Source organism: Peromyscus eremicus, chromosome 6 (assembly GCF_949786415.1).
Source record: "Peromyscus eremicus chromosome 6, PerEre_H2_v1, whole genome shotgun sequence".
NCBI lineage: Eukaryota > Metazoa > Chordata > Mammalia > Rodentia > Cricetidae > Peromyscus > Peromyscus eremicus.
The window spans coordinates 82,143,115-82,161,633 of NC_081421.1; the positions used below are offsets into that span (position 1 = coordinate 82,143,115).

Consider the following 18,519-nt stretch of genomic DNA (forward strand, 5'->3'; position numbering starts at 1 on the left):
CCGAGCTGAGCAAGCTCTAGCTGTCGAAAACACGTGCTTGCAGCCAGCGGTACTGTGCTACACACTGTTTGGTTAAAGAGATGGCGATGATGTTATATGTTCTTACTGCAATAGTGAGAATTAATGACGCAGCTCCTCGCTGGTGTATGAATGACAGGCTGCAATCCCAGCACTTGGGAAGCTGAGAAAGAGGACCAGAACTGAAGGCCAGTCTGGGCTACGTGAGACTGCCTCCAAAACCAAACCAAACCAAACAACCCAAACAAACAACCAAATAACCAAACCAAACCAAACCAAAACCAAAAACCTTTTCAATATCTGGTGTTCTGAAATTTCACGAGGGTCGGGGGGTATAGTTCAGAGCGAACTTGTTTACAGAGTATGTACGAGCCGTTGGTTTGATTCTCAGCACCACTGAAAGAACGTTGGGAGGAAGTGCAAAATGAAGTAGAAAGTGAACATTTATGTAGGAAGAGAAAGTAGCTCACAATGTAACAGGGACGAGGCTGGCCAGCCAAGCCCTGCTTCATAAAAATTCCACAGGACATGCAACGTGCTGTCGTTCATTTGCTTGTCGCTCATTACTCTTAGAATGAGTGGCATTATTCACTATCATGAAGGGCAATCCACCTGCCAAGCAGGAACACTCACACTAGGCTATGACACAGATAAGAACCAAACGCATGCATTTTAAAGCCGCTGAAACTTGGAGACTTATTTGGGTAATTAGCATTACGGTACTGGTCGGTTTACCTTAGTGGTAAACATATCATTTTGTAACTCCACAGATTGTCTGTCTGTCTATCTTTGTATCTATCACCTGCTTATCATTTGTCTGTACTTTTTTATAAGCTATTCATGGGCTGGGGACACAGCAAAGGCACACAGCACCTTGCCTGATGACGGGAGTTCAGTCCCCAGGACTCCCATGGTGAAAGGAGAACCAATTCCTGCAAGTTGTCCTCTGACCTTCTTAAGGGCGCCATGACACTCACCCCTCCTATAAATGAATAGATAATAATAAAAAAATTGTAAAGACCCAACCCAAAAGCTGTTTTACCCTGCTCTCTTTTCTCTTTTCTATTCTACTAGATATCACACCTTACGTACTTACGCTTTTTAAAATCTTCTCCGGGGTTTTATCTGTTGATCTTTTGCTATATATTCTAGGGGAGAACATAAACTAGATTGACCTTAGATCTTCCTTTTGGTTTTTAAAATTTTAGCAGTCTCATGCTGAAAGTTTTTAACTCTGTGTGTGTGTGTGTGTGTGTGTGTGTGTGTGTGTGTGTGTATGGGTGTTTGCTTGCATGTATGTTAGTGCGTGTGTGAATACGGTGCCTGGAGAGGCTGAAGAGGGTGTTGCACCCCCTGGGACTGGAGTTCTAGCCGGTTGTGGGCTGGTATGTAGATGCGGGGAATCAAACCTGAGTCCTCTGGGAGAGCAGCTATTGCTTTTTACCTCAGAGCCGTCTCTCCAAACCCTCTAAGGATTCTTCTTTTGTTTTAATGTGTGAGGAGGTCAGGGTAAGAGGTAGGGTTAATCTCATTCTAGTTTTATGAGCAGAAACATCTTTACAACTTTCTCTGTGAGCACTAGTTAAGAGCTTTCAATGCTTATTTTTATATTTATTTATTTATTTTTGAAAGAGGGTCTCACTATGTCGACCAGGCTGACCCTAAACTAATAGAGATCAGTCTGCTTCTGCCTCCTGAGTGCTGAGATTAAAGGTGTGTGCCCAGCTTCATTTTTTCCCCTGATTCCATGGATGACTTCTGTTGTCTCTGGATCAGTACTCTTTACCTTAATCTCTCTCTTTTGCTTGCTTTCTTTCCGGAGATCTCATTGTGGATCATGTTTAAGAATAGGACTGATCCTAGATAGCTTTTAGGAGTTTCTGACTATTGTGTTTGTAAGTCTGTTTTCTCATAGGTAGTAGGAAAACAGTCCCTAGGAGCTGCGTACATGGGAAGGGTGATCATGGTAATGCTAATCACACAAATAAGCCTCCAAGTTTCAATGGCTTTAAAATACATGCATTTGTTTCTCATCCATATCATAATCTAATGTGAGTGTTCCTGCTTGGCAGGTGGTTCTGACATTCTAAGACCTAGGTTTCTCCCATGGGGAGTCCTAGCACCTCCTTGGGTTTTGGTGCCTTCTACTTCTGACTGGTCAAAAAGCAAACCATAGTGTGAAAAAGATTCTTCCTTCCTTCCTTCCTTCCTTCCTTCCTTCCTTCCTTCCTTCCTTCCTTCCTTCCCTCCCTCCCTCCCTCCTTCCTTCCTTCCTTCCTTCCTCCCTTCCTCCCTCTTTTTTTTTTTTTTTTTTTTCTTAGACTGGGGATCAAACCTATTGCCTCACATGCTAAGCATGAGTTCTGTCACAGAGTTACTTTCCTGGCCCCACCCTTGCTTTCTTAAAAGCTTTGACCTGTAAATGTCACGCGTCGCGTCTACTCACATTCCATGTAGTTAGATGCTACCTGTAACCGAGTCCAGAGAATGAAGGTCCTGTCCTGGTCGTCACCTTTCGGAAGCATCAGCGCTAAGGAATGAGGAACACAAATTCTCGGTGGACAGCTAGCCTCTGCTTGCACAGAGACTGACTCCGGGTTGTTTGCACTTTAGAATTAGAATACTGGTGGCGGATGGTGGTGGTGGTGGGGAGAGTTTTAGGACTCCAGAATGCAATAATAGAGAGAAATATACTGGGGACATCGGTTCTCAGTATTTCCAAGTTTTCATTCAGGACGTTCAATTTCTCTTCGGTTCTTCTTCATTTATCCCCCTTCCCCCTTTCTCTCTCTTCTTGCCTCAGTCTCCCCAGTAGCCAGGATAACAGGAGTGCACTGGCCACAGACAGCTCAGCTACGGAAAAACATTTATTGTTGTGAATAAGTTGGACTGTTGGCTTAGTTCTCTCCAGTTCCTGAAAATGCCTCAACTGAGTTGTGTTTAGGCATCCTGGTCTTTATTTTAACAAAACAGTTGGCAAACGCTCCCTGTTGTTGTGATTATTTTAGGAGTTTAAAAAAGATACTATGTGCAATCTTCATCACTCAGTGATAGGTTTTAAAACAATTATTGCTATAAAAAACTTTGCTCTCTTAAGGAAGTGATGCATTGCTTCCTTTTTATGATAATAAGGCAACTGATTACAGAATCATGTGTGGCATGATGTTTTGGCTAACAACAGAGCTCATTCACTAACTATGGCTAAATGACAGAGCCTAGAGGTGCAGAGGACTAGAGCATCTAGGTTTTTGGGAGAACCCTTGATGTCTACATGGCACTGATGCCCAATGGTGCATTTTTCAGAATGTTTTGATTTCACTGAGTGACTCATGACCGTATTTTCCTCTATCATCTGTATTTTCATGTCTTGACTCTATTCTATCTAAAAATTGTGAAAATGTTTCTAAGGTAATATGAATCACAGTTAGATTGGGACTTGGCTCCCAAACTTCATTTGGATAAAATTCTTAAGTGGGGACTGGCTAGTGGTGTCATCTACAGGTGAAGAGTCAGGAAATGATTATTTTGTGGCTATTTAGGGTTATTTTCAACTCAGTGTATGACATAGATTTTAACAATTGGTCTATTTCCCCCCATAGCTTGTAAAACACACATTATCTGGTAGACTACTTGAGATGTTCTCTGTCACCCTTTCAATAAGGTAAAGGTGAATTTTTATACATAGAACATTTTGGACTCTACTTATAGCAAGGATTTTTGTTGTATCTTCCTTTCTTACTGAATTACTGCTAATCCTCCAGGCTTAATAAAAAATACACACTATTTTTTTTCGATTATTTTTTTTTTTTTTAATTTTGAGGCAGGGTTTCTCTGTGTAACTTTGGAGCCTGTCCTGGAACTCACTCTGTAGACCAGGCTGGCCTCGAACTCACAGAGATCTGCCTGCCTCTGCCTCCAAGTGCTGGGAGTAAAGGTGTGCGCCACACCACCCAGCAAAAAAATACATACTATTTTTGACAATGCATAGCATTCATTTTATATTGTGCATGATGCATATTAATTATTTTGTAAGATAATTGAAAACCTCTCTAGACCAGGTAACAAATAACATGAGCATAAAATAAAGTAGAATCTGAGTGAGTGGTAGCATTTGACTTTCATTCTACCACTTGGAAGGCAGAGACAGACAGATGTCTATGAACTTAGGGCCAGCCTGGTCTACACAGTGAGTTTCAGGTCAGCCAGGGATACACAGTGAAGAACCTGTCTTAATAAATAAATAAATAAATAAATAAATAAATAAATAAATAAATAAATGAATACATAAATTAAAAAAACACTCATTTGAGTTTATATTTGGATGCATTTATTCTGAATATAAAATACTCAGTTATTCCTATTATCTCCATCAAGGGAAGCATTAGTCTTCCCTTTTATTATTTCTCTGAAGGAATACAAAACAGCCTTACTTCTTGTAATGGGTTAAATGAGTTTCCTCAATATTCCTATCTACCTGAAACCTCAGGATTTAAACTTAGTGAAAACAGGAGTCTTTGAAGACGCTTTCAGTTAGGATGGGGTGAAAATGGGTTTGAGTGAGCATTGAATCCAATGACGAGATCTTGGTCATGGGAAGACAGAGTAACAGACACACAGAGTGACTGCCATGCATGATGAGGCAAAGACTAGAACCATGCGGCTATGAGCCAAGGAAAGCCGGGGCTTATGGCAACCATGAGAAACCAGGAAAAAGTCTACGGTGCATTCTCCCTCAGAGGCTCCAGCAGGAACTGATTCTGACCACCCTGATTTTGATCTTCTGGCCTCTTGAACTCTTAAATTTCTGTTTTAAATCACCCAGTTTCTGGTAGTTTGTTGTAGCAGCTCCAAGAAACAGATGTCTCAACTCAAACTTAAAACAAACAAACAAACAAACACCCCTCTTCTTCTGAATGTCCCTAGTTCAGGATCAACTGGGTGTTCCATAAGCAACTGTAGTCAATGCCCTACTAAAGTGAAAGTGAGCAGGGGGGGACTTCCACAGCAACTGTAAATAACACGCTCTGCCAGCAAAAGCTTCTCTTCTCTCGAAAATGCAATGGTTTAACATAGAACGCGTCTCTACAGTTGCATTTGGAAACGTTGTGGTCACGTGGATATTGTTTATATGAAGTATAGCCAAAAGAACTGATGTAAATAAAGGGTTATCAAATTCCACGCTGCGGAGATATGCTGCTCACAGACAACATGAGGATATTATTCTTTCATCAGCCATAGTTGGCATGGTGTTCTTATCGCTGGCTTTTACTTAATTGTTAACTTGGAAAGACACCAGTAAGATAGATAAACTACAACATTTGTGAGAAAACTCATGCAGCGCTTGACCTTAGTTCATCAGTTTTCATGATATTATAACAGAGGGATAACATAAAAAAAGAATAATAAAACAGTAAAACATTTATTTTAAAATGTATTTTGGCAAATCATGAATGAATTTTAATAAGAATAGATTTACATATTTCCTATATTTATAGCTAAGATATGCCATTGATTCCAAGGGAAAAGTCATTGAAATTCTATGTACAGAAAAATGTCTGCATGGTGGTCTACAAAGGCATTCTTAAGCAGTCCTGATGCTTTGCTGCCCTCTACTGCCCAAGATCAAAATTACACCTAATCTCCCCTAACCTAAATTGTTTCTAAAGGGCAATAAAGTTAAAATATAAGAAAAGATAGTTCATTTGCTAAATCTGTAGAATCTGGTCATAGATAAAATAAATAATACTTCAACTAGACAGACATAAAAATTTTGTCTCTGTGAGCTTCATAACATTAGGGGCTAATTGTTTAGTCTTCATATACCTAGCAACACCATTATGTATGTGCAACAAACAAACAAACAAACAAGCAAAAATCACAAGCAAAATCCAGATTAATGAAATGTTAATTAATTAACAGCTAATTAACTCTAGCAATTTCTACAGTTGATTTTTTTCATTAAAAACTTTATACATTCATAAAAATCAGCAAAACAGACATTTCTAATATACTGATACCATTTAAAGCATGACAGTTATTTTTAGCAGTTTTAAATTTTGAATTCACAGTCATTTTGACTGCAATTTAACAGAGCATTTTTGTTCTGTTATTCTGGAGACATGTGCATTAATAATGGAGACTTTTCTTGCTTAGAACAGGCATCTTCCATGGGAGACAGAAGATACCAGGGTCCTAAGAGCTGAGCTCATCTCTGTCACATATCCATTTGTTCAGTCCAGGGCTGAAATGAAGTTTCCATTGCCATCATAATCCTGTCTCCTCTGGAATGACTGTTTCATCACAGGAACTAAGTAGAATAAAGAGGTGCAGAACCTCTGTAGACTAGATTGGGAGGGCTGCATCTCACAGCAGAGAAGGGGTTGGCACTTGCACTCCCAACACAGCATTACTGATGTAATGGTCCATTCCTATCACATACTGACAGGTACGTGCCCAAATCTAAGGTACATAATGTACAGTTCCAAAAACTAATGCCCTATCAGTGCATTGCCAACAAATTAGTACTCACAGTCGCCAAAATCTCTCTGGTTTCCTTTGTACCACAGCCTTCTCATTGTTCATAACTGTCTCTAGCCTCTTCTGTTTTCAGACTTCTGGTCCTTGATTCCCGTCTTTCTGATTCTCTTTGTGCTTCATTCTTCTTTGAAGAAATAGAAGCCACTGGACCAGTCTGGTCTTCTACCTTATTCACACTTTCTCACTGGGCCTTGCATCTGCTTTTTGGTTGCACTGGAAGAGTGTCTATAGAAAATGACAGTGAAGGCATAAAGTTACAAAAACAAGGATAATTGGATTTTCTCAAGGCTCTGACTTTGTCAAATGCATAAGTAAATGGAAACAGGATCATGGAATGAAGGGATGTATAAGGTATTGATTAAGATGACGAAGGACAATACTGTGTGAGAGGAAGGGAGGAGGGATAAATAACACCAAGGATGTTTGAAAATGCTGCAGGGAATCATATTATGTTTACCCCAAACTACACACATATAAGTGTATGTGTATCTCATCAGAACTGAAATTGTGTCTTCCACACATAACAGGGAAGCTGTACCCATAAACTCTCAACAATATGGTAGTCTAAAGAAGACTTCAACAATGACACTGTCAGTTGACATGCCACCATGGCTAATGGAAATCTCATAAGGCCCAACCATTAGTTGAAGATCTATAGGCTGAGAAGGGTGAATCAGCTTTCCCCAAGGACGAGCCCCTTGACTGGTTATCCAATTCCAAGTGGTCGTCCCTAAAATAATGCACATAGAAGCAACACTGAATGGACTCAGCAGGTGGTGTTTACATAATAATGCATCATATATATATCAATAATAATGAAAGAAAAGGAGGCAATGAACTTGGAAAGGAGTCAAGGGGATGAAGGAGGAGATGGAAGGAGAAAATGGTGTAAATGCAGTATACATATACAAAATTTAAGCCAAATGTCCAGAGTGTTAGGGTACTTATCATGTTTCTCTACTTTTCTGTTAAATTGTAAGACTTATAATTACATCCAGGTAATATGTAGGCAGAATTGTATAAAAGTAACATTCATTAAATAATAGTATATAAAAAAAGATGGATCCTAGGGTTGGGGATTTCAGCACAAGGCCCTCAGTTCAGTCTCAGGCACCAAGAAAAATTAAATAGATGATAGATCCTGTTATCTAAGTGGGAGCAAAGAGGAACTGAGGATATAGTGAGGTGAGTACTGTCACTATGTAGAGCTAGTAATTTATAGGTTATGTGGGTCCCTATTCAGATTCTTTGCCCATTTATTAGGTCATATTCATCTTTTTCTTACTAACCTATAGAATTCCTTATGCTTTCTGAATACTACCATTTTGTTAGTGGCAAGGCCTGTAATTTTCACTATGTTTGTGGCTTTTATCATCATCATCATCACCATCAATAATATCATGGTCATCATTGTTTCACATAGCCCAGGTTGGCCTGGAACTCTTTTTGTAGCTGAGGATGACCTTGAAATCCTGATCCTCTTGCCCACACTTTCTAAGCACTGAGATTATAGGCATGCACCATCACACCCAATTTATGGGGTGCTGAATTGAACCCAGGGCTTTGTACATGCTAGGCAAGCACTCTATCAACTAACTCACATCCTCAGTCTCTAGTTTTCATTTTTATAATGACTTATGTTATTGCAAACATGCTATCACCTTCACCAAATCATATTTTTATCTTCTGCTTAAAAAAACATTTTTGCTTATGCCTTTTTTTTGAAACTCCCTTTTCACAGTGAGATCACAAAGATACTTTAGATTTTCTTCAGAACATTTTAAAGTTTCATCCTTCTATCCTTTATGTTTTCTGGAATTTACTTTTATGTACAGTATGAACTAGATAGAGATCTAATTAGTCTTTGACTCTCTACAACTGATTCCTGCCCCACCATTTGACAGAAAATGCTGATCCACTCCCCCCTGCCCCACATTCTAGACACTGTGCCCAGTCCTCACTTTCTATTTTACTGGAGTTTTCATTAGCATTTGGCATTTTCTGCAGCTCTCTCATCCTAGAAGCAACTTCTTGTCATGGTTTCTTTTTATTTGTTCATTTATTCATTTTATTTATTCTCTCATACAATACATATGGACCGCAGCCTCTCCTACCTCCACTCCTCCCAGTCCCCGACCCCACCTCCCCTCTCCTCCACTCCTCTTCCATTCCCCTTCAGAGAAGAGCAGGCTTCCCAGTGATATTAACCGAATATGGCACAACAAGTTACAATAAGACTAGGCACAAATTCTCATATCAAGCCTGGACAAGGTGACCCAGTAGGAGGAAAAGAGTCCCAAGAACAGGCCAAAGAGTCATAGACACCCCTTCTTCCACTGTTAGGCGTCCCACAAAAACATCAAGCTAACAGCCATAACATATAAAGATAACACCCTGTCTCCCAACCCAGACAGGGTTTCTCTGTATAGCCCTGGCTGTTCTGGAATTTTGTAGACCAGGCTGGCTGTGAACTCACAGAGATCCACCTGCCTTTACAATTCCCCTCCCCCATACTGGGATAAAGTCGTATGCCACCACTGTCCCATGGTTTCTTTAATAGTAAACTTTCTTATTTTCTCTGAAACTCTTTTTCAGTGTCTTTTGATAAAATAACAGCAGCTGTGATGTTTTTTTATCTAAGTTGCTATATTTACCAATAAAGACTCTGGGGTCAAATGCTGGGGGTAAAAAACCTGCTATATCAGAGAAACCAAGAAGCAACCAGGTGACCTTGCTCTTTGGTGGGAGACCCAGCAAGACTGCATCTCTCCACTTATTCCAAACCAAAAGGCCTGCAAATCTCCAAGTCCCTCACTTCTCTTTCTTGTATATCTCTCTATCCATCTTCCTGGGTTCTTTGTACTCTCTATGGCTAATTCTTGTCAACTAGTCCCTGGCCTCACCCACTGATCCAGGGTTAATTTTATTAACACAGGCTTGGAGTTTCACAGTGTGATCAAATATCCTGTAACGTTTCTCCCTTTTTGTCTAAATAAAAATGAAAGGTTTTAACTCTAACACAGTAAAACCATATACAATAAGAACAATTATCAGGCATTATCTAAGTAAAAAGAAAAGGTTTTAAGTCTAATACAGTAAAACTATATACAATAAGGACAATTAACAAGTTAGAATTACATTCACAATGTCCAGTCCATTTGTATTTGGCAAATTTGGGAGAAAATACTCTATTTTGGATTTTCCTTTAACAAGCATGCTTGCATTTAGGGAAGGAGAGAGCCACATTCCAACTCCAAAGCCAGCTTTGAATTTTAATTGAATTGGGACCACAAAAAGACCATTTGTCTTTTATGTTTGTAGAGGGCAGCAAAAACAAGCATTTGGGAAGATTTATGAAATTCTACCCTGTTGAAGGTGTGCTATACCATTAGTCCAATTTACTCTTTTTCTTGGGACATTTTCTTTTGATGATTTATTCTTCTTCTTCAGATGTTTCATTTTTCCAGTGGTCTTTAGATTCCTTAGTTGGATGCTTTTATCCTCCCAGAAAGGCAAAAACAAAATCCTGCCCCAATCCTAACTTTGGGAAGTTCTGGTTTTGGCAGGTTGTATCTTTGTTAAGGCAAAATGATTTTTGGCAACAGAAAAAGTATCTTTTAATAATAAAATTTTTCTTTTTTTTTCATACCTGATCAAATGAAAGGCATTTGTTAGTCTTATAAGTTAGTTTGGCTTGAATGACCAAACTGTTTGATGAACTATTGTATCTCCTAATCAAGAGGTCTCTGCTCAAATGAAATCTTTATCAATCTTGATGATATCCATAGCCTTTCTTTTCCTGTGGAAACAAAAGCAAAACCTCTTTCCAAAAGGACACATATTCTGGTTTCCATTTTGAGGTCAACACATTTTTAAATATATAGGCTGATTTATTTCAGTAGTTTTTCTATTATCCAATGTATTTCTGCAGTTGTCCTGTCATCCCTTTCTTGTTAGCATTTAAAAAACTGAAAGTTAATAAAGCACTGTGCAATCTATCTCTAGGGCTCTTTATTATCCCTTTTTATTTATTAAGCATATCTTTTACAGTGCAATTAGATCTTTCTATAACTGCTTGTCCCATAGAGTTGTGTGGTATACCTGTAATATGCTTTATTTTGTAATATGCAAAAAACTGATTCATTTTATTAGAGATATATGCTAGAGCATTGTCAGTCTTAATTTGTACAGGTATTCCCATTATGGCCATAACTTCTAATAATTGTGTAATTACAGAATCAGCCTTTTCAGAACTCAAAGCAGTTGCCCATTGAAAACCTGAATATTTATTTATGGTATGGTGCACTTTAATTTCCCAAACTCAGCAAAATGAAACACATCCATTTGCCAAATTTAATTTCTTTGAGTACATTTTAAGTTACTTCCTGTAGGTAGTGGAGTTTGGTTACACAAGGAGCAAGCAGAACATTTTCTTATAATTTACTTGGCTTGTTGCCAAGTGATGGAAAAAAATCTTTCTTCCAATCTTTGCTATTAACATGGTATTTTTTAAAAATGAAACTCTTAGACTTTTAGCTAATTGACAAAGTCTCAGTTTTCTTTTCAGAATCAATTCAGGAACCTTCTCTACATAGGTCTTTAATTTTTCCTGTTTGTGTGGTAAAAAAAAAATGTACATTCTAAGATATTATCTTCTCTCTGCATAAGAATTCCTGTAGGGGAATGTGTAGAAGGTAGTATGACCAGGATACATACAATCAAGCCCTGGATTCAAGAGATCCACATATGCATCCTGTAATTTCTCTTCCACCAGAGCCAATTCTCTCTCAGCCTCAGCTGATAATTTTCTTGGACTATTTAAGACCTTAATACCTTGTAAAGTTTTAAATAAATTACTTAGCTTTTGAGTAGTTAATCCAATTGTGGGCCTTAGCCAGTTAATGTCTCCCAGCAACTTTTGAAAATCATTAAGAGTTAGTAATTGATCTCTCCTGATTTGTACTTTCTGTGGTTGAATTTTCTATAAACCTATCTTATATCCTAGGTTATTAATAGAATCTCATCTTTGTGTTTTTCCAGGAGCAATTTTTTTTTTTTTGTTTTTTTCGAGACAGGGTTTCTCTGTATAGCTTTGCGCCTTTTCCTGGAACTCACTTGGTAGCCCAGGCTGGCCTCGAACTCACAGAGATCCGCCTGGCTCTGCCTCCCGAGTGCTGGGATTAAAGGCGTGTGCCACCACCGCCCGGCTCCAGGAGCAATTTGTAATACCCAACAACAATTTGCCATTCTCTTTACTTTACTTCATCAAACATTTTTTCCTAAGGTATTTGTGTCTAAATCAGCCAGTAAGAGATTATCCATATGATGGTAAATTATAGATTGAGGAAACTGTTTATGAATTATTTCTAATGGCTGTTGTACAAAATATTGACATAAAGTGGGACTGTTTAATATTCCTTGTGGAAGTACCTGTTAAAAGATACCTTTTAACAGGCTGGGGATTATTAAAAGTAGGCACTGTGAAGGGCAAATTTTCTTGATCTTGTTTTTGTAAAAGTATAGTAAAAAAGCAGTCTTTTAAATCAATCAACATAATAGACCATCTTTTAGGCAATACAGAAAGCAAAGGAATTCCAGGCTGCAAAGAGCCCATTGGCTGAATTACCTTATTTATAGCTCTCAGATTAGTTACCATTCTCTGTTTTCCAGATTTCTTTTTAATAACAAATATAGGAAAATTCCAAGGACTGGTTGATCTGTCAGTTTATTGAGTATTTAGCTGCTCCTAGTTACCAGATGTTCTAGTGCCCCTAATTTTTCTGATATCAAAGGCCATTGTTCCACTCACACAGCTTTGCCAGCTAACCATTTTTAAAGATAAGGCTGTTGGTACCTTTGAAAGAACAACAGCTGTTATATCTTCCTTATGTATAACCTGAATGATTGGTGACTGTTCTTGATAATACCTTTTAATATTTCTCTCAGTAGCATTCTTTATTTTATGGTTTGTTTCTGAGATTGGAGGAATGTTAATCTGTGTTTTCTGTTGCCGTAACGATCACATCCCCATAAATTCATTGCCATGTTAGCCACATATGGCTTTAATTTTCCTATCTGTCCTTTGGGCCTTATACCTTGTTTTACCTGAGATAAAGTTCCAATTCCTAAAAGCTCAATATTTACTTTCTGAAGAGGCCAATCTAGATGCCAAGATTTTAGTGAAATTATGATTACATCTGCACCTGTGTCCAGTAATCCTTCAATTATAATGTCATTAATTTGTATTTTTAGCTTTGGTCTGTGATCATTTAAAGAAGTTTGCCAAAATATTTGTTTTATGGTCTTTCTTACAATTTTTGTTTTATCTACTAAAGCTGTTCTGTCCTCGATCACATCCAGACCAGTATGGTTTTTAATAACAGACATTAAGTCTTTTAATTTCTCTATGGATGAGTTTCTCCAATGCTGACAGAGAATGATTGAACAAAATTTGATATTGGGGCCTGTGAAAAGGCCCCTAAGTTGTTTATCAATGGCAAGAGTGACCTTGTCTGTCCCTTGTTGATCTGTATTCATTAGTCCAATGCCAGCCTTTGCCACACCTTCTGCACACTCTAGAAGGCTGGGGTCTTCTATTTGGATCATCTCTAGAAATAAATTGTTTTTAGGAGTGCCTTGCCTACAATCCATTTTCAGCTGACCTTGTTTACCACAATTAAAACATCAGACATTTTGATTTTTCTTAAAAGTTTTAGAAATCACTTCTATCAAAGTAGCATCATAAGCGTGAGATCCAGTATCAGCTATATTTCTAATCCATTCATCTATTAGTGCAGATCTTACCTTTAAAGGTCTAATCACTCTTTTATATTCTGAATTAGCACTTTCAAAAGCCAAAGATTCAATTAATATTTGTTTGACTTCTGGATCTGATACTATTCTATTTACAACTGAAGTTAATCTTGACAAAAAAATCAGTGAAGGCTTCTTTTGGGCCTTGCATAATTTTAGTAAATGACTCAGCTCTCTTTCCTGATTCTTTAACCTTGTCCCAAGTATTTAAGGTTGCTAAATGACATAGGGCCAAAGTGGGATCATCAATTTGAACTGTCTTTGCAACTCAGCATATTGGCCTTCATTTAGAAGCTGGTCTTGGGAAGTATTAATGCCTCTAGCCCTATTTTGTTGTTCTAATACCCTAGCTTCCTCTGGCCACCATGTTTGCCAGTGTAACCAAGGACCAGGTCCCAAAATTGCTGTAGCTAAAGTGTTTCCAGTCTTCGGGATAATTCTGTTATGAGTTGCCCAAGAATTTAACATCTACTTCATATAAGGTCAATGTATACCATATAAAACGACTGCTTCCTTAAATCTCCTCAAATCTAATATTTCTATAGGATTCCATTTAACTTCTGTATAATTTCAGGGGTGCCTATGCTCTGCTGGTTGTTCTTATATAGTAACTGGATAAACTAAGGTTGGTTTCCTAAAACCCCTAAGCTGCCCCTCTTCAGTTTCATCATGCAGTGGTGTGGTACGTTCTTGTCTAAATTCCTCTGTCTGTATCTGAGTATTTTTCTTATTTTCTAATAAGTCTTTTTAAGGCTTGTATCTTATCAGTCAACTTTTCATATTTGTCACAGTTACCAAACCACTTTTTAAAGGGTAAAATATGTATTACCAAGCTGATAGTAATTATAAGCAGCACTATGTCAACTCCAGCTAAGTCAGTTATCCTTTCATTTATTTTTTTCTATTTTCAAGCCATCCATTGTGGCACTATACAGAGTCCTAACTCCCAGCATTGTGATACTTCCCATTCTTAATGTGGGAAAGATGTTCTTTGGACTTCCCAGGTGTCTTACCAAATCTGCTGCAACAGCTGTGGCAGAGGGGCTGTGAGGCATGAGGGGCCAGGGTGAGCAGTGGCAGCAGCAGCAGAAGCCTGAGTGGGCAATGTAGTGAAAGTGGGTGTGGTAGCTTTGGCCCGGGAACTTATTTATCAAAAATCAGGTGTCCATAGGTGTGTGGATTTACATTTGTCTTCACTTTGGTTCCATTGATCAAGGAATCTGTTTTTATGCCAATAACGTGTGTTATTACTACAGCTCTGTGGTATAGCTTGAAATAAGGGGTGGTGATATCCCTGGAAGTTCTTTTATTGTACAGGATTGTTTTAGCTGTCCTGGTTTTTTGTTTTTTCATATGAAGTTGAGTGTTGTCCTTTCAAGGTCTGTAAAGAATTTTGTGTTGGAATTTTGATTGGGACTGCATTGAATCTGTAGATTGCTTTTGGTAAGATGGCCATTTTTACTATGTTAATCTTACCAATCTATGAGCATGAGAGATCTTTTCATCTTTTGATATCTTCTTCAATTTCTTTCTTTGAAGACTTGAAGTTTTGGTCATATAAGTCTTTCACTTTTCATTGTGTTTAGTTTTTGAAATGAGGAGCCCCACCATTCAGTGCACATATATTTACATGCGTTATGTCTTCTTGATAGGAATTCCTTTTATTAGTATGTAGTGGTCATTTCTTCTAATTTTGAAGTCTACTTTATCAGATATCACAATAGTTACAACTAGCCTGTTTTTGGCTTTTACTTGCTTGATAGATTGGAGTCTATTGTTCGACTTTTAGTCTGTAGGTGTGTTTCTTGGAGACAAGAGGTAGTTGAATTTAGTTTTAAAAAACTTTATTATTTTTTGTGTATGATATGTAGCATGGATGTGGAGGCCAGTGAACAACTTTGTGGAGTCAGATCTTTACATGGGTTCTAGGAACTAAGCTCACCAGGCGTAAGTGTCTTTATTCACCAGGTAATCTTGCAGGCCCTAGTCTTTGAATCTGGTCAGCCAGTCTGTACCTGTTCGGTGGTGCTTTGGAACCACTGCGATTTAACAGTTAGGGGTCATTTACTAATTACTGTGATTTTATTGGTTGTTACTCCTTTTGAAGGATACTGTTTATTCATTTATCTCTCTTCTGTTAGTATTAGGGGTTTGCTGGTTGAGTGTGTTGACATAATGGATTCCTTTTAAGGTCTCTTTTGTTTATCCATTCCCTTCATGACATTTACTCACTCTTGTGGTATTGTAATTAGGATTTCTTCTCTGTGTCTTTGTATATAGCATCTCTTTAAGATTCTGCCACAGTGCTGGCTGGGTGGTCATGAGTTGTTCTAGTTTATGTCTGTTTTTAAATGTCTTATTTCACTATCAGGTTCAAAAGACAGCTTTGCTGGCTATGGCAGTCTTATTTTCAGGGCTGGAATACGCTGTTTCATGCTTTCCTAGCTTTTAGGGTTGCCATGGAAGACTGCATGTTATTCTGATGTATTTGCTGTAGTAGGTGGAGTTGTCGTTTCCCTTTAAGGGAAATAAATTTATAAAATATTTTTTATAAATGTGATTTCAAGTTCTTAGCACGTCATTAAAAATAATGTTATTTAATTTGCCCATATTTTGGTACTTCTATCTTTTTATGCTTAATTTCTATTGTAATTTTACTGGAGTCAGAGAGTATACTCTATATAAGTTCAATCATTTAAAATGTATTCACTTGTTTTATGTACCATACACGGTCGTTATAATTTAAAAATACATGTGTTTTGTTTGCATGTATGTCTATGCACCATGTATGTGCCTGGTGCTTGAGGAGGCCAGAAAAAAAGTGTAAGATCCCCTGGAGCTGGAGTTACAGATGGTTGTGAACTGCCATGTAGACACTGGGAATTGAACCTGGGACTTCTGAAAGAGCAGCCAGTGCTCTTAACCGCTGAGACATTTCTCCAGCCCCTTCTAGTGATTTTTATATGTGCAAGTGAAGGAAAAAGATAGATATTCTGTTATTGTTGCACATAGTGCTCTAGAAATCTTAATTGGTTGATATTGTTATTGAGGTTTCCTATCCTCTTCCCTGCCCCTCTCTGTTTTGATAGCATCTCAGAATTTCACTATGTAGCCCAAACTACCCCTGAACTCATAGGCCTGCTTCAGGCTCTTGATTGCTGGGATTAAAAGGCAGCCAACACAGCTGGCTTGTATGTATTTAAAATATGTTTATCACATATCCTGCAAAGAGTTTTTAGCCATACACATCCATGTTCTCCTTTATATCCTTTTTATTACTGTCATACATTTAGTTCTGACATGTTATAATCTCCACAATATGTTGTTTGTTTCTTACAATTATCTTTTAAAGAAAAAATGGTCTTTAATAATTATAAATGCTCAGTACTTACATTTTCTCCAGCTTTCTTAATAGCTTTGTTTTATTGTTAATTTATGAATTTATTCAATGAAGTAATACAATTCAAATACATATTTTATGAGATTTGGTCACGTATTTATTACATCACTTAAGGTGCGTTTTACCCTAGAGTGTATTAGATGTTGAGTGTTCTATGGGAGCAGGTTCAATGTTACGTTACATTTATACTATTAGCATTTAGAAACATGTGGTATAAAAAGACATATATGAAATAAGTAACATCACAAAATACATGTAAAGCAGTACTACTTTAAGAAATAAATGAACTTTATGGTGTAAGATTTGGGCTTGAACAAGAAAGAAAATAATTCACTTAAAGACACAGGTCTTGGGAGTTGGAAAATGGATCAGCTGTTAAGAGCTTCTGTTGCTCTTCCAGATGATCAGAGTTCGGTTCTCAGGCCCACAACCACCTGTAACTCTAGCTCTGAGGGTGTGCGTGTGTGGTTGTCCTATACCATCTTCTGGGATGTGCTGGCACACACATATAGTATACACTTACACATATAAAAAATAAAACTAAAAACAAAAAACTGGGTCTATACTCTCCTGCTAGCTTTCAGAGAATGTGGCCAGAGGGCACACAGCTTCACAGAAATGATTACTGAGTTATCTTTCTATCCTTAAATGCATCTATTTCAATTCCTCAAGGCCTCATGTTTAGAAGATCCTGGGCTCACAAAGGAGCCTGTGAAGGGGGCATAAGAGAGAGGAAAAGAGGGGAGGCCGTAGCTTGTAGTATCCCAGAAGACAAAGGAGATGTTTCAGGATGGAGAGCGTGGCCAGCACTGTGTCCATAAGACCTGGTTAATAAATCAAAGCCTTTAAAGTGTCTCTTGAGTTTTGTGATACAGAAGTTCAATAAGGTAGGTGGTGGTGGTAACAGCTGAACGCAGTCTCTTCAGAAGGAAATGAGAAATGAGGAGGAGGAAATGGGTCAATGGGAAACTATTTCTTTGAGACAGCAGCAGGGGACGGATAGGAGGGCAGGCTGTTCCCTTCCTTCTTCAGACTAGGTAGGGTGAGTCTCCACGCAGTCCAGATGCCTACCTGCTGGTCTTCTTGGAGTGAGGGGTGGCTTTAGGGCGCCGGATACCAAGGGGGAAAAGTTCCATTTGCACTCCTCCCCCCTCAGCATGAGGCACAGCCGCTTCACTCAAGCCCTGAGTGGGAGACACAGTAAATAGTGAACGAACCAGCACAAACTCAGTCCTGGTTCCCTGGGCCAGGTAGACAATGGTGATTTTGAACAGGCTGCCCATCTGTTTCACCGGGCTGTCTTCTTCTTCTTCTTCTTCTTCTTCTTCTTCTTCTTCTTCTTCTTCTTCTTCTTCTTCTTCTTCTTCTTCTTCTTCTTCTTCTTCCCTCTTCTTCCCTCTTCTTCCCTCCTCTTCCCTCCCCCCCCCTTCCTCCTCCTCCTTCTTCTTCGTAAAGAAGCCCACAGAGGAGAATCAACCCTGAGTGACACACCATAGACCTTGGAGAGAGGCCCCGGGGAAGCTTCTCTTTGCTAATTCTGTGCGAGCAGATTGCACACTTACCGGGAACTGTGCTGCCCTTCGCAGGACCTCACACTCACAACCTCTTCCGACGGCGCCTTCAGGGCTGGGTGGTCCCCAGCTTCGGGTGGTCCCAGCCTCAGGCGCCCCAGCGCCCCGCTTCCGGTGCGGGCGGTGCGCGGCGTGGCTCGCGGAGCCCCGGTTCCCACCGGGCAGCGCTCCCGGTTCGCC

General features: G+C 38.8%; 1 long non-coding RNA gene across 1 annotated transcript; it reads right to left on the minus strand.

The window, feature by feature from the left end:
* Positions 1-5,436: 5,436 nt before the first annotated feature.
* On the minus strand, positions 5,437-18,517 carry LOC131913473 (uncharacterized). The gene is made up of 2 exons (XR_009379897.1): positions 18,331-18,517; positions 5,437-6,780 (listed from the first exon to the last, which is right to left on the minus strand). It is a non-coding gene; the product is annotated as an uncharacterized LOC131913473 (long non-coding RNA).
* Positions 18,518-18,519: the final 2 nt, after the last annotated feature.